The 17154-nt window shown below is 41.4% G+C and overlaps 1 long non-coding RNA gene across 1 annotated transcript; it reads left to right on the top strand.

Annotated features, from left to right (window-relative positions):
* Nucleotides 1–326: 326 nt before the first annotated feature.
* Nucleotides 327–16682, top strand: LOC129350714 (uncharacterized). Its single transcript, XR_008604198.1, has 3 exons — nt 327–1551; nt 4473–4516; nt 15128–16682. It is a non-coding gene; the product is annotated as an uncharacterized LOC129350714 (long non-coding RNA).
* The last annotated feature ends 472 nt before the right edge of the window (nt 16683–17154 follow it).

Below are 17154 nucleotides of genomic sequence, written 5' to 3'. Positions count from 1 at the left end.
TCTTCTCCGGTTGCGTCGCCCAACATCTCGTGCAGATTACCGGCGACGTGCAAAACGCTGCATCCCAAATCCGAGGTGGATGAATGTGTGTTTACAAATGTGCAGACATGTTTGGAGGCACTCACAGAGCAGCTCTCTGTGTGTCAGCCCCGTCTAAGCTTCTTCCCCTCCCCCCCTCAACATCTCTCTCTCTCTCTCTCTCTCTCTCTCTCTCTCTCTCCCCCCTTTTTGTCCCCCTCGCCCTCTCCTTTTCCCTCCCCTCGCTCTCTCCTGCCTGCTAGCACTATTTCAAGCCTCTGCCTGGGAGGGAGCGAGCGAGGCAGAGACACACAGATGCGCAGTTAGAGAGAGAGAGAGAGAGAGGGGAGGGGAAAGCAGACAGGATTTAGAGTTCAAGTGCACGTGCAGAAAATAGGCTGAATAGAGGAGAGACGGAGCAGAAAGGAAACCAGGAAAAGGAACGGCAGGGGCTTCAGACAAAGCACACAGTAGCTCTTTCTCTTCCTCTTTTCTTTCCTCTCTCTTGCAGAAAGAGGAGCCTCGGAACGGACGGAGGGGTGAAAAAAAAGAATAGTGTAAGAATGAAAAAAATGTACTCCTATTCCTGCTGCCCCCTCCTCTCCTTCTTTCCTCTCCCCACCGCCGACACACTCCTCCTTTATCCCTCCCGCTTGGATATTTCTCCATTAACCTCCACTCTTTCTCTCTCTTCTCTCTCCGGCTCTCCTTTTTTTTTTTTTTTTTACTCCCCTCCCACCTCTTCACACACATGCACACGCCCCGGACTCCTTCCCACTCATTTCCCCTCATGCGCGCTTACTATCCACTTTCACTGGAGACCGACCGCAATGAGCTCAGTTTTTTCCTTCCCTTTTTCTTTCGCCTGCTGTTTTTCTTTGCTTTCGGTTGTGCCCTCCTGTACCGGAGGGGCAGCACCACACTGACGCTTCTTCACCCTCACTGTTGGCGGCGTCCCTGAAAAATGCAGGCCGTGGATTTGTCACTGCATTAGACTGCATGCCACCAAAACCGCTTGTCCTTTCCTGTAAACATTTTTTTTCTTTTCCTTCTTGCAGCATTTTTTTTGTTTTTTTCAACTCGACTTCTGCTGTCCAGAAATATCTGTGTTCTCAAGCGCGAGCTGAGGGGTTGAAGAAAGAGGAGGAAAAAAAAAGAATCATGTCTGATCTGATGAATGGACATAAGGAGGCTAAAAGAATGAGGGGAGGGAAAAATGGAGAGCATGGTCTGCGAGAGAAAGCAAGAAAGAGTGAGGAAGAGAGGGAGAGGGTGAAAGACGTAGGAGAAAAAGAGTACCGGCACTGGCGAGAAAAAACAGGAGGGGGAAGAGAGGAAAAGGAGGACCAGTAGGGGATAGACTTAGGAAGGAGGGACGGCTGGATAGGAATTGACAAAATCGCGGGAAAAAGGAGAAAAAACAAAACTCCAGATTGAGACCAAAGTGGACTTTTCTCCAAACTCAGACTCTGTGGCCGCCTCTGATTTTTGCTTCCTGCTCTGATTTTTTTCCCACCACCCTCTCATTCATCTGTGAGTATACTGTATGCACATGTCCTTTTTTCCTGTCCCACATTCTCTTTCCTTTCTTCTTCTTCTTTCCGGTGTTCTCCTTCTTCTCCCCCACCTTACTTCATTTTTCGACTCTCCTCTCTCTTTTTTCTTGTTTGAAAAATGTGTTCCCTGGGTTGCTAATCCCCCCATCCTGTTCGTCTATCCCATCTCGCGCTCCACCTCTCGCCCTCTCTCTCTCTATTTTTCCTCCCTCAGCCCCTCTTTATCGTGGGTTATCGCTGTTCTCTTTTGCCTCTCCTTCAAGGATTACCTCTGCTCACATTTAGATGAGGGCTTTGCACAGGGATCACTGAGTGCATGCAGTTTTGAGGGGGGCCCAGGCATGGGAGGCAGGAGGAGGCAGGGTACGTGCATTTGTGCGTCTACCTATCAGTATTAGTCATTTGTGTCCCTGTGTCTGTGCATGTGTGCGTTAATATGTAGAGATTTAGAGTTTCGGGAGCCAGCGGCGGCGATGGTCACTCCTCCTTACGCATGCGTGGATTTGCACAATCATGTTTCATATTTAGGGAGCAATCGTGGCGTGTTGTTAATTGCGAAATGCACCAAAATGCCAGATAAGGTGCGAGAAAGAGGCATAAGGTGGAAACACTTTTACGTGCAGCGCAGGGTTTCCTCTTCTCTTTAGATTTTTCACTCTTCCTCCCGTACTTCTCCCCCTTTTTCTATCCCATCTCCCACCCGTTCATCCGGGTATCCCCAATCTATCTGTTGGTTCGCCCTGTGAAGACAAAACCCACCGTCCAAGATGTGGACAGATAAAGGTGGATTCATACCAGAGCAGACAGTTTCTGTAACTTTTTCCCTTTTTTGTAACCCGTGCATTTGGTCGAGATTACTTTTGTTTGAAGTGGTTAAGTTTCGGTAAAGACAGAAGCTTAGCACACATTACGGCATATCTGCGATGTAAAGATGATGACAGCGGTGGATTACGTGAAATTATTATTGTGCGGTAAGTACAGTCGGCTTGACACTGTGCAGAAAGAGAAAGAGGCACACGATACGCAACACAAGTCTGGAATCATCCATTTGCAGTCCACCGTAACCAGCATCGAATATACCTCTTTCACCCGCGATATCAGCCTCAGATATCGCTGGGCATCTCGTTCCTTTCTCCTTCTTCATCTCCTCATATATCTTCTTGCTCTGCTTTTTTGTGTTATTTACATAGCCTCCTGTTATCTCTGCACTCATTTTCTGTATCACTTGCCACATTTGTTATCTAAATCTGAGATTGTTCGCTAGTGTCATTCCGAGGGGTTCGTGTATGTGTTCCTCCGCGTCGATGTTCTTTATTGGTGTGAATGTGTACACGATAGTATCTAGATTGTTTCTGGTAGTTTGTGGCTTTTTATTTCCTGGTTTTAAATCTTTGTGTATCATCTTTTGTGCATCCAGCTGCGTTATTGAAGTCATTTGAGGACATAGTAGTCGAATGAGTTTTGATTAAAGGCGTTTTTTTTAAAAATGCACACTGTAGATAAGCTGAAAACGAAGCTAATCGTGATACTGGAACCATTAGATAACAGTTACTGGCCTAGTTCAATAATAATAGTCGGTGTGTAAATGTGTGCGGAATCAATTGGCATGCAGTGATTTGATTAATACACAATGATACGACATTTATAGGCAGACAGCATCACTGATAAGCAAAGGGCGGGAGGACACTTTTGTTTAGTAGCGTCCCCGGGTCAACCTTTCCATGACCTCCGCTGTAGCGCTCGAGAAAACGAAGGAAAAAGTCTATGATGTAAAAAAAATTTGGCTCGAATCAAACATCTGCCCTCGTCAGCTGAAACCCCAGATGAGGTTAGAAGAGATAAATCTCCCCAGAGCCCTTTACTTGCTCGTATTTGTTTTTAAATTCGATTTTTTTTACGCCGCCAAACCTGCCTAGCACCTTTGATTCGTCTCCCGGGAGGATTTGGTGGTAAAGTCAGTGTAGAGGGACCCCCAGGTTATGAAATATTACTCAGACAGACCTGGTGTTATGTAATGTTACATAACTGAGACGGCAGCTCAGCAGGCTCGTGATCAGGGGCTCTGGAGGAGAAGCTATATGGGTCTGCTTATGGTATGAACTCACTGGCAGGGTCAACACACTCCTGAATACCTGGAACTTAAAGGGGAAGAGACCCCAGCTGCACAAAGATACCGTGGTATCTGTATACGACGCCTAAAGGCTGAGGAAGTAGACTAACCCCACCTATAGCAGATTGCAGGTTGCTTTAGTAATTGTACATGCATTTTTATGTAATTTTCCAAATCCATCCGTTCCTCTTTAAGCTTCTATGTTTTAAATTACAATCCCTGGTTAAATTACTCTGATATAAGAATTGGAAGTATCCAAGATTAGCTTGCTGTTAGGCTAGTTAACGTCTGACCCTTCCTTTTCACAAAATACGCTACAAATATCCAAGATACTACAGTCTACTACGGACCGTTGCCATGATTCTATAGCAGCTGCCTTTGAATCTCGTGCGTTTCTCATTCATAATTGATTACATTCAACCGCAGCATACATTAATGGATCGAAACAGACCTCAGGAATTCCCATGCAAGCTGCCTATTGTGTGTAGCAGGTTTGAATTTATGCTGCAGGATTTGTGTTGTTTTTTTGTTTTGTTTTTTTTGAGCTGGAAACCAACAAACTAGTGCTCATGCAACAGAAACGCAAATAGTATAATGAAATGCTTGCTGTCGGACTAAATAAAACCACATATGTAAATGTAGTTATGTATATTTTTCACAGTTAGTAATTTGAATTGAAATAAAGACTAGGGTTTTGAGGTTTTTAATAAATCATATCTAATAATTCCTGTTTTACAAATTACTTAATACTAGTTTAATAATGTAACATCTGTTTGTCTGTTTTCCAGATTGAGCCCGAGACATCCAAAACTTCCACACCTGATTTTACAGGGTAAGGATTTGTTTAGTGTTCTGTTTTTTTGTTAAAGGATCTACAATAAGCAACAGATTCTTTAGTTTCTGTTTACCCTCTACAACCGAGTTTATGTTCTGCATAGGTTTGAGTAAAGTCAAGTGCTTTACTGAGCAGAGTTTTGCTTAATGGCACTCAGCAGTCAGGAACACTTGGTCAGCCATTTTAGTCTGTGGCCCGATCGAAACGTCAATGCACCATCAGAATAATTGAATTACTCTTCTCTGAGTCATTCTGTCGTGATTAACTTCGCAGATATGTGCTAACCATGGGCCCATGTGAAAGCAGCGAGCAGACAAGCTTTTCATTTTGCCAGCGCACCCTTTTTGAGTCAGTTTGTTATAGCACCGTTGGCTGTGACTTATCTCGGTAAGGAACAAGTGGAAGGGTCATCAGTTGGTCACGTCACGATTATCAGATGTTGTTGAAAAGTGAGAGAGTGTGGGCATAAAGACAGGCTTGTGGTCTAGCCTTGAAGCTAGCTTTGGAGATGCCTCACATTACATTTCTGTCTTTGTGCTGATGTCACCCCATGCCCCCAGACCAGCAGCCTGAGAATAAGAGCGACATTCTGCCTCCGCGACACAATAGAGCCCTTCTTGCCCTGATATTCTCACAATGTTTTCACAGGGCCCTATGCACACATATGCACACAATTCTCTGCAGGCGGCACAGGCTGTTGATTCAGAGCTGCTCGAGCGGTGCACTTTACCTGATATTTCAATTCTTACCGAAGGTGTTTGCTCAGAGATTTGTAGCACCTTGCTTCCATAAAGTGTGTTGTAAATACGCTGCGGGTTATTTTAGATTTTCAGACTCATTTTCGCAGCACCCACTCAAAAATGTTAATGTCGCTTCATGAACCGTGTGGAGCAGGTGTGTATTCGAGACACTTCAGGTGACATGTTTCATGGGTCAGCGCCAGAGAAGGCGCTGCGGTACAGTACGGTGGAGTGGCATGGGTTAACGTCTGAGGACTGGAGGAATGTGTCCAGGTCAACAGGGAGAATTCCTCAGTCCTTCGCGACTAGGTCACTGCACTGACATGAGTCTGCCACCTATTCCAGCATTGCCCGTCTACCTCTCTCCCCTCTTTTCCTCTCTATTTGCCTCCAAGTCTGTCCTTTCTCTCTCCCCTCCCTTTCTTTTGCAAGTCATCGTTTCATCTTTTGTTCTCCCCTGCTTGCTCTTTGTCTGTCTCTGTCTCTCTGCTGTCTCTTTTAGTTAATCTGTCTGTCTGTCTTTCAGTCACGCCATCTATTTCGCTGTCCTACTTTGCCTCATGTTTTTCTCACTATTTTATTTGTCCCCATGCACTTCTTCGCTTGTGTTTTTCTTCCTCAGCTATTCATGCCTTCAGGTATTTATACTCCAAACGTTATCATTCTGTCACTGTCGTCTGGTTTATCCATTCTCCAACTCTTCACCTTCCATTTTTTTTCTCATTTTCTGTCTTTTTTTCCATGGCACACTGAGTTCAGTGCTGCAGGTGCTTTCAAGAGGACATGTCAGGAGTGCAGGGGAGTGAGACATAAAAGACGTATATGTTCTCGGTTTGCTAGCGAATACCGACGTGTTTGTTTTTAATGCAGCGCGGTAACATGCATGGTGCCTGGTGGTGCTGGTCATGTATGAATTGTACAGCGTGTTCCCACGCACAGGCCGAGGGCTTTCATACCAGCTATCTGATTCCTGAGTGGAGGAGTTTGCGGAGTCTCACCTCTTCATTGGCTGACAGCAGGGGGACAGACAGAACCCCCAGGTACCGAAGTGTTAACCGCTGGTGGCAGATGTGGCGATTTGACACAGTCTGATCCTCGCACACATGCTCACTGAATGGAAGCACATTTTCTGCTTGTGCACAGATGTGTGCCGTTTTATACCTCATGCAGACGCACAGTGCAAGAAAACATCTGGAGATTCTTATGTTCTTCTTGGCCAAATACATGTGAAGATCACTTGTGGCATAATTTCTTTAGCTTGTGTTACCTCTATACTTATGAGACAACAAGAAATTTTTACTTTTAATTAACCACCTTTTTCCACCTGAACTGTTTTATTGACAGTTCTGCCTCATTGATCTTGTAGTTCACTGAATTAACGATGTAAAAAAAAAAAAAATCTATTTGGTATTTCAGAAACTGACCTTTACTATAACAAAACGATTGCTTGTATCTAAGTACATTTTTAGGATTCTGATGACTTATTAACCGTTAATCAGATCATTGAAATGATTCCATTGTGAATACTCTGAGTTTTCTTCAGTATAATTTGGTTTGGCTAGCTAGAGCACATACATTAGGCCTGATTCACCGTTTTTAAACATTTTGTTCGCAAACTCATTCACTGATGAGTTTTTAAAAAACCATGAATCAATGATGAAAATAAGTGGTAGATGCAGTCCTAATGTATAAACATATAAAGTGAATTTTTACTGTGATTGACAGTAGGGCTGCAGGTAGTGATACTTTTCATTGTCTATGAAGCCACTGATTACTTCTTCAATTAATCGATTAGTTGTTTGGTATATCAAATGTCAGAAAATAGTAAGAAATGTGTGTCCCAAAGCCTAAGATGGTGTCCTCAAATGTTGTGTTTTATTCAGATATTCAGTTTAGTGTCATAGAGGAGCAAAGAAATTTGGAAAATGGAATCAGAGACTTTTGAAATGATTAATTGATTAATTGTTACAGCTTTAATGTCCATTTGGGTCAAAACTAGTATTCTGAATCATTAAGGGAGCAGTATCAGATATATCTCAGGTGTCAGATATATGTGAAATAGAACAGAATTTTAATCTCTTAAAATAACATCTCACTTCTCTTACGACAACACGGCTGTAAATCTGTGTGTTTGTTTGTGTGCGTTCTCCGGTCCCGCCACCGAGCACCTAAAGCCCCGGCAGTTTCAGACAGTGAGGGGAGGTGAGACGTGAGTAATAGCAGTGACTGATGATGTCACAGACAGCATCGCGCCGCTTTAGCTGCCCCCATGACCCGGCTTTAGGATGGCGGCAGCAGCGTGCAAGCACCCGTGGGTAACACACGCCAAAGCACATTAGAGGCAGAGAGATGGAGGGAAGCAGGGAGAGAACACACAGAACACAGCTCAGGGGGACAGAGAGGCAGAGAGACAGACAGACAGACAGACAGACAGACAGACAGACAGACAGACAGACAGACAGACAGACGGGGCGGGGGGTGTCAGATTAAAGAGGAGAGAGAGGAAAGAAAAGCTGAGAGACATGGCAATGTTTGCCTCTCCATGATTTTTTTTTTCTAAGTAGAATGTCTGGTAGGACCTAATGTCCCTCAGGTTTCTTTCACCGTCTCTTTCGTCCGTGGTTCACATCCTCTATGTTAAAACACAATGAAATTAAAAGATTGATGGAGTTGGAACATTAATCAACAGCTGTTTCAATAATTAATTAACTAGTGAGGTTGTGAGGAAAAAATACAGACATTTGTAGGTCTCAGCATCTTAGACAAGAGGATGTTCTGTTTTTCTTCATTTGGTATTACTGTAGATGTTGAAGTGTAATATGGGAATCTGGCCAAAGTCAAAGTCAAATTTATTTTTGAAGCACATTTTAAAACAACAGGAGTTGAACCAAAGTGTTGTACAGTGAAACGTTTTTGGACACCCCATACATTTGCATGCATATTGCATTAAGAATCACTCTTAGGTCTTCAAGTGCAATTTCTTTTAGTACAATCACAGCCATAATACTAAATAAATCCTTAAAAAGCCATTAAAAGCTTAAAATTGATTGGTTGTATAAAAATAAGAAATTTTGAGTATTGGGTCATTTTGGTAGAATTTGGTTTTGTTAGTTTTTCTTGTAAACAATCAACAAAAAAAAAATATCATTTGTATTTGTTTGTGTGTGTCTAATGCACCTTTTGAAACACAAAAAAGATTTTTCCACAAATATTTAATGATAATATTTGAGATTGTGTAAAATTTTAAGGGTGTCCGAAACTTTTTTCCACCACTGTACAGTTAAAATATATCACAAAGACTGAAACGCAAGTCTAATAAAATTATTAAGTTAAGAATAGATGATGCAAGAAAATACGAGACGAAGTCCAGCTCTACTTGAGTCAAATGCCTAAGAAAAGATATGAGTTTATTTAAAGTTTCTGGAAAGGTCAATTGTTCCAGAAATTAGAAGCAGCTACTGCAAAGGCTTAATTGCCTCTAGTTTTGAGCCCAGATCTGGGAGCATCCAACAGCATCTTGTTGGTCAATGCTCTAACTGGGGTGTGATGGTATAAGAGCTCTGCTACGTAGGTTGGTGCCAACCCATTTAAAACTCTGGTGGCCTTTTGGGTCAGATGCAACCATGTCACTGCAGCATCCATGCTTTAATTCCTGGCTAGCACATCTTTGTAGCGTCTCTCTCTGCCCTTGTTTTGTTCCACAGTAGGGGTCGACTGAATACTGTCCTGAATGATTATTAGATCCAATATTTAGCATTTTCTCACTTCGGTTCAATTCACAATCAAATAATTTAATTTAAAAATGCAGTACTTTGGCTCTGGCGTTGTCCCCACCTCCCTCTATCTATAGTTACCATTCTCAAACTCTAGCCGACCTTTCAACACTCAAGAGTTAATGCTGAAAAATTCTCTTATAGTTAAACACATAAATTCATTTCAGCAAAGTTGGATTTTATGTAATTCAGAATTTTGACACCAAGATTTTCATTTGTATTGTGAATCAAAATCAGTCATCCTTGGTTAATAATAATTTATGTTAACCCTGAAAAAAAGCACAATCTCTGCTAGAGTGTCAAAAAAAATGAAAAGTAATCTTTACAAAAAAAGAAATGGTTGATGAATATTATCCGCTCTCACGGATGACACCGTTTGAACACATAACACTCATTTTTATTCTCAGCTCCTCTCTTTCTCACTTTATTTTGTCTATATCCATGGTCACTGTCTGTCAACTTTGCTCACTGAGTGAAATTGCCAAAGGTGAAAATGATTGTGTGAGTTCAACAAGGGTGAAATGAGCAGCACTGATGTAGCTGAAAGACTGCTGAGTTTGACATTATTCTCCATGCAAGTCTGATAGATGGATTCAGAACCTGTGCTGCCGGGTCCACCGAGTGCTACAAAATGTAACGATGCCCACGAAACAGTAGCGGCATTTATGTGGCACAGAGACACTCTGAAAGACAATAAGATGTTTGAACTGCGCCTGTCTGAAGCTTTGCATTGATACAAATGAAGTGAGAGAGATGTTACACTCTCCCATGCGGTCGTAGCTACACCCAAATCCAAATGACAAGGCTACAGCGGTTGCAGGATTATATTAATGCTTCATTTTGAGCATTTATTGATTAAAATGAAATCTTTTTTAGTCTTCATAGATGAGCTTGAGACCAAAACGAGCAATTTTAACTAGGGATGTTGGGCCGATATTGGCTTAAAAGTGTAATATTGGTCAATATTGTTATCATTTTTTTTGCCTGTCATGAAAACTGATAAAATAATGCCTGGCATTTAAGGGAGGGAGGGAAAGTGTGAACTGTTGCTTGACACAATAAAAAAAGAGGCATTTTTTCCATAACCTAAGTTGAAGTAATTTTCTTATTTTGCACAGAAAATGTTTCAATTTGGAAAGCGCTGTTGTATTTGAGAATGCAACCAATGGGGCATCACAATAAAATTAGGCATGATGTGTTAATTCCACGACAGGAGATATGTGATGTTACCTAAAATTAGTTAAATAGCCCACATATATTGGTATCGGTTGATATCGGAATCGGAAATTGAGAGTTGGATAATATCGGAATATCGGTTACCGGCAAAAAAAGCCAATATCGGACGTCCCTAATTTTAACGTATTATCTTTGGCTCTGGAAACCATATCCTTCATTTCTAACTTTATTCTAAAATATGTGACATATTAGTTACTCATAAGAACAGTTATCATTAAATAAATTGATTTAGGTTAATCAATCAAGTTTTAACCTAATCTAATGCATATATGTTAGTACATTTTATTGAGTTTATTAAGTTAAATGTTTTTGGTGTTGCAATGCAAGGAGAGCACAGTTGAATTTCCAATAATAAATTCAGCATTTTTATGTTATTTCACTGCATCTTTTTGAGTTCAGCCAAATCTTCCACCAGAATACTGCGCACACAGAAACATAGTAAACAATAAGTAAAACCTAATCAGATCATGGTTTACAGTGAAATGAGAATACCTGGTAAACGGAACTTGACGCTGTGCAGATGTATTCAGTATGCCACTTACGATAACCGTCCATTGTGTGAACGTATTCAAGTATCTCTTAAACAGCAAAATGGTGAATTCAGGAAAATCCATCGCTATAGATATCCAGCGCAGTCAAACTATGTCCTTACGGCATACCGTATTTTCTCTAAGGCATCATAAATACTGCACTCAGAGCTAATTGAGGCATTTATCATAGAAATCCATCTCGAGAGCCGAGAAACCTTGAGCTGGAAGTGGAGAGTGCTCGTTCACAAGCACTCAGCACCCATGTGTTTGTTTTCGCCTCTATCACTTCAAAGTCACATTGAGTTCCGACTCCCAAATGGCTCTTGATGCTTTGATCTCGCAGCCGAGAGATGAGCTGATAGACAAAACCGAGCAATCCTCTTTGCAATCTCAAGGTGATACTCCAGAGTAAAACAATCTCAAATATTTTTTCAGCATAGGTTAAAATCACGGTTATGATATATCTCACCATTGAATAGCCCCGATGCTGATAACTGTAACTGAGGTAATGAATAATAGAATGCATACTGTAGGAAATGTAGCAAAAGTTATAAAGCTCTGCAATGATTATAAATAATCATAAAATATTTAATGACACATAGGTAAAAGACGAAGAAGATTATACTACCGCAATCCATCACACGTGTATTGCTCAGCTCAAAATAATATTTGCAACAATATAAATATGATAGTAGATCAAGTCTCTGGTGATTTCTCCATCACAGTCTAGACGAATTTAGTCGACCAGTGTATCATATTTCTGCAAAGGACCTCACATGTGCTGATAGGAAGGTTTTCCTCAGGTACGAGCATATTCCATCAGGTGAATTTCTGTCCATGTGCACGTTCAGGTTTTGTTTTTCAAGTCCAATCCAGACTAAAACATAAAATTCAGAGCTTCATCAAAAGGCTAATCTGTCACTTTTACTTTTTTTTTTGTGAAACTGACCTCTTAAATGTAATCATTCTTCTGTTTTGCAATGATTGACATTAGATTTTAGACTGTTTGTTGAATACAATAATAGAAATAACTTGAAGATGTTACGAGAAATCATCAACAAAACCAATACTCTCCATACCTTTACAGTAAAACAATGAAAAAATGCATGTGAAAAGTCAAATCCTTTTCCAGTCTGAACATGTTGCATCCTCACAGGTTTTCTGCACAAATGTCAAGCTCCAACTGGGAGTTTAAGTTGAAAGGTCAGAATTAAATCCCTTCTTATCTTATCATGCTTGGTGAGGAAGAAATTTGTTATTTAGACACAGACTAGAAATGAAAGAAGGTCAAAGCTCACTTAAACGAGAGCTAATTTGCGCACAGACCGAGGCAGATGCTGCTGCTGTGAGGTCTGAGATCAAGGTTTGTTTATTTACAGCCATGACCCTGAACAGATTGGTTCTGATGAAAAAAACAGGGAAACTGTGACACAACAAATAAAAGATAAAATGCTGTAATTACCGTAAAGCAGCGATGATGTTTTATTTTGTAGTTACCTAAAACTCAAGTAAAGAAAAAATTGAAATAATGAATGCAACATAACAAATGTTATGCAGAAATTCTGTTAGTGGGGTTTTAATCGGAATCGGAAATTGAGAGTTGGACAATATCGGCATATCGGTTCCTGGCAAAAAAGCCAATATTGGACATCCCTAAAAGCAGTACTATCCAGTGTTATTTCACTACTACTGTCCACTAAAGACCACCAGCAGGGATGCAGGACTGCTGCATTTGTCTTCAGTGCTCGGCTGCTCTCCCACCTCTCTCTGTTTTCTCCCCACCTCGCTTAACCATCCATTTTAACCGTCTATGACCTCAAAGCGCTGGGGTTTTGGCTGTAGAAATGAGTGGTCTTTCCCAAGTGTACAGTTAGTCGCTGCGCTGCTGGTAACACATCACCCTTCCAACCCACCGACTCCCCTCCTCCTGCTCCTCTTCCTCCTCCTCGATGGTGCATCACCCCACTCACTCGCTTTCAATCTCTCCTCTCTCCTTCACTCTCCGGCTTAATATTGATCTGAATTCATTTGTTTCCTATTGATCTGCCACTCCACCCTCTGCCGCATTGAGCAAACACAAGGACACACACCGTGCACACAAAAGCCTAACAGACGCGGCACGTGCGAGTCTCGTACAAAAACCTCACACGTGCACATGGACGTATGGCCGAAGAATAAAAGGCCAGAAACAACAATTTACTAACCTCTTATACATAAGCTGCTTTGAAGGTTAATATGCACGCCGGCGCTGCAGGCACACACACCTGCAATCACACACTCTTGATCCGAGAGATTTTAGACGCTGCAAACACGGTGGTTTGGAGAGGTCTCAGCTCAAGCATCGGGCAAGCTAATGGCATACAAAGGAACCTGGATTCTGTATTGATCCGACACTTCAGGAGTGAGATGAAAACATGGGCAGCCACTGGCAGGCGACATAATTACAGCCGCAGTTCATTTCTCAGGTTTGGCAGATTGTACTTAGAATCATTAGTAGAACAAATGAAAGGAATTCATTTTGAGGGAAATGTGCAGAGAGGTGACATTAATGGTGCTAATTGTTTTGTTTGTAACCATTCATAGGCTTTATAGTATCATTAGTATATAAAGTCACTGCATTATTTCCCAAAACTGCATTGTATCACAAAATCACTCATATACAGAAGAAACTAATGATTTACAAATTTGAGTGTACATTTTAACAGTGCAGCCATGGTTTCCTTGAGCTTGAATCGCTTTGGAAACCTCCCAATGCACCTTTCAAGCATCAAAATCAGGGCAGAATACTCACTGTATTTGCCATTTGCCAAAACTGACAATTGGCCAGATGTGAAGAAGGAAGAAAAGGCTGAAATTCTCTCTCAAACTCTCTCTTATTTCATCTGTTGCACAACTTCTTCCGTCACATTTCACTTGAACAACACTACAAATGTCTTCCAGGAGGGCCGGCAATCTCATTTCTTCCCTCCCTCGATAACAACTGGCTTTCCTAGCTCCATTTTTGTGCGGTTTGTTCGTAGCAACACTTCAGATTTCTGACACGGTTGGAGGTCACATCCTGTGAACTAGCATCCTCACCATTAAAAAGCAGAAACCAGCAGTAGTGGTTGCTCATTAGTTACTACCGTTTTTTTTTCCACAGACTTTACTCAAAAATAGATAAAATAGTACCTCTTTCTGGACTATTTGTAACTATAAATTAAATGGTGCTTGTGTAGCTGCAAATAAAGACGAACTAGAGTGTCCATGTTAATGAAGGCCACCCAATGCAACAGCGTGGCTCACAATGGATAAATGAATAAAATATATCAGGCTTTAGCTTCACGTTAGGATGAATTCATAGTTGGTTTGAATATTTATTTATTTTTTTTGGTGGGAATTTTCAATTTCAATAAAAGATGTGGCTGTCTGCCTTCGGTAAGCCGTGACAGGTTGACCGACTTTTCTACGGGCCCACCAGCCGCTCCAAATTTTTGGTTGGTGGCATAAAGTTGCCATGACACCAGACTGTTTGTCCTGCCCTCTGACCTCCTTTCAGGACATGCTGTGCTCAGTCAGACTGCATCTCCAGCAGCGGCTTGAGTTCAAAGGGCCGGGAGGAAAGAAGCAAGGGGGGAGAGGCTGTGTTTCCTTTCGGTAATATTAGATAAGATGCACCACGGGCAATACTCAAGTGAATGCAGGCAGGAACACAAACCTATATATATATATATATATGTACACATGTGGGAATTAATGAGTGCACACCAACACAAAAGCGGCGCATCTCCGTCTGTGTTGTCTCTCATTGTGTTGGAGTGTCATAATTATTGCATTTGTTTGGCTGACTGCTGTTTAATTTATGATTTTGGGTTGTATTTTCCAGCATTATTAATGTATTATTCATCACCATTGTTTTTAACCGTCTCCGCTGTACATGTATTTTTGTACCACCATCTCATTCATGCTTTGTTGATGGCACAATATTCATTCTCACCATTATCTCCCACTTTGTTAATCCATTACATACTCGGCACACAATGTAAGATGCTTTCTCCGTCATAAATGCTTGCATTTCTATTCATTTCTTTGTGCTGCCAAATGGCGGAATTGATCCATTATGATTTAATTATCTCATCGCTTTCTTTCATGATCGAGTACAGGACAGTTTTTGCTGAAAACATCATCACTAAACTATGTGGCCTCAACAAAAGGCCAGATAAGGTTGCGTCTGGATGACTGACTTTATGTATTTACATATCCTGACTTCATAGCTCAGTTTGTTTATTGATGTTCCCCTCCTTATCCTGGGGTATGCTAATAATCTGCATGATGCTCTGCTGATTTCAGGAATGCCATGGTCAACCTTAGAAGCTCCCCAGTGAGACGAGAGCCATGGGAAAAAGCTCCGGCTAGATCCTGGTTCTGAGGTAAATGCTTCGACAACATCTGTTTCTTCCACACTAACAAAGACTCTGAATGTGACTGAAATGAAAGAGAGAGCAAACAGCTTGACAGATCAGAGCTGGTGATGGAGAACGTTGGCTTCAAACATCCAGAGACACAAACATTTTGATGTCTCTTAGCTTTTTTTCTCTTCTCTGACAGTCTTTCTCCGTCTCCTTCTGTCTCTTTTATTTTCACTCTCATTGTAAAACACAAGTTTGTTCTAATTGTGTTGACGCAAACTTGCCGCCACTATAAAGAGGCTGCTTCGCAACTGGTTCGACACATTCAGACCTGTTGGTCGAAGTCAGAGGGCCATTATTGTATGTTATTCAATGTAAGTGCGTATGGGATCTCACATAACTGCCCACAAGATTACTCTCTTTCTATACGTCTCTCTTTGACGAACACACATCTTACCAAAAAAAAAAAAGAGCATTTTAACCTGCAAAAACTGCCTTGCATCATCTGTCACCCACAGAGTCAAACCAGCAATAAGAAAACCAATTTAAAACGACACATTGGATGCATATAAAAAACCCCATTATGGAATAAGAACATTAAATTGTTTGTGCGCATTTTTTTCATGCTTAGATGTGCTGTGTGCACTGTGAACACACAAATACACACACACACACACACACACACACACACACACACACACCATCTCCTCTCCTACTTACACACACACACACACACACACACACACCATCTCCTCTCCTACTTACACACACACACTCACACACTGGCCCACACAACCCAATAGCCATTGACAACAGTGCCCTAGCAACCATTGGGCATCATGCCAAGCCACTGAGGTTGCCTGGTAGTGTGTTCCCATGGTAACGTTTTCTGCCTTTGTAAATAAGGTACGAGGAGAGCGAAAAGGGGGGTTTGGGAGAAATTGCACTGCAGAATCTCATTCTATCTTGAGAGAGCTAATAATTTATGGTTTGTGAGCAGCAGATTATTATCCTGTATTCTTACTGAGGAGGTCCGTTAGCATCAGCGGAGATTTCAGGTCCAAGTCTTCGCCACATATGATCAGATCTACTTTTGCGGAGGACAAGGGAGAAGCATGTAACCCGTGTCTGCTTTGGTGGTCGCTAAATTACTTATTTCTTATTAAATTCTGTGCGAGAATAGCGATTAAATTTAATGTCTACATTGGACGCGTTTTCTAGAAGTATTTGGTGTATCCATTTGTTTGTCTATCCACATATTACATTTTTTCACAGTGACTCCCTCTATTTTAACTGTGTTTTCTGATTCTATTTTTTTTTTTTATTTCTTGCAATCAGAAAACAATTATGTCGATACAAACAGCGTGTAGAGTCAAGCGGACCAGCGGTGGTCCTTAGCCCTGAGTTTTAGAACCGCTGTCTGAGGCCTCCATTCCTGTTGAGCTGGCTCTTGCCACTTTATTTGCTGTCACTGGGCAGATTTCGCTCCTCTCTGCCCCTACATGGTTTGGGTGGTGCCGTAGTCTCTGTGCGTCACTTCTCAAAGACAACGAGTGGTGGAGAGCTACCTGAAATCTTTGTTCCATCTTTCACGGCAGAGCCCAAATGATTTTAGTGGACTTAAAAAAGAAAAAAAAGTGTTAGTAACGGCTTGTTGCGAGGCAGATGTGGGCTTGATTTTAGCAATCGCCTCATTAATTATCCCTCCAGTTAGTCGAGCATTCACTGGTGGTTTCTTTGTCTTTTTCTGCATCTCGTGTACAATATTAAGAGGTCTTTGATGCCTTTACTTCTCTGCCTGTCCACTGTTTTTGACCAATTTCATGTATTTGTTATACATTTTGATGTCTGTTGTTTTAATTTTAGCGTTCTAAATCTGCAGATTGATTGTGACAGAACTGGAAGTCATAAAAATCATTTTCACACTTTCAGAGTTGATAAAAAAACAACAAAATTTCAGATTTTCAG

This window comes from Amphiprion ocellaris, chromosome 15 (assembly GCF_022539595.1).
Source record: "Amphiprion ocellaris isolate individual 3 ecotype Okinawa chromosome 15, ASM2253959v1, whole genome shotgun sequence".
Taxonomy (NCBI): Eukaryota; Metazoa; Chordata; class Actinopteri; family Pomacentridae; genus Amphiprion; species Amphiprion ocellaris.
This window is presented reverse-complemented; position numbering and strand designations above follow the sequence as displayed.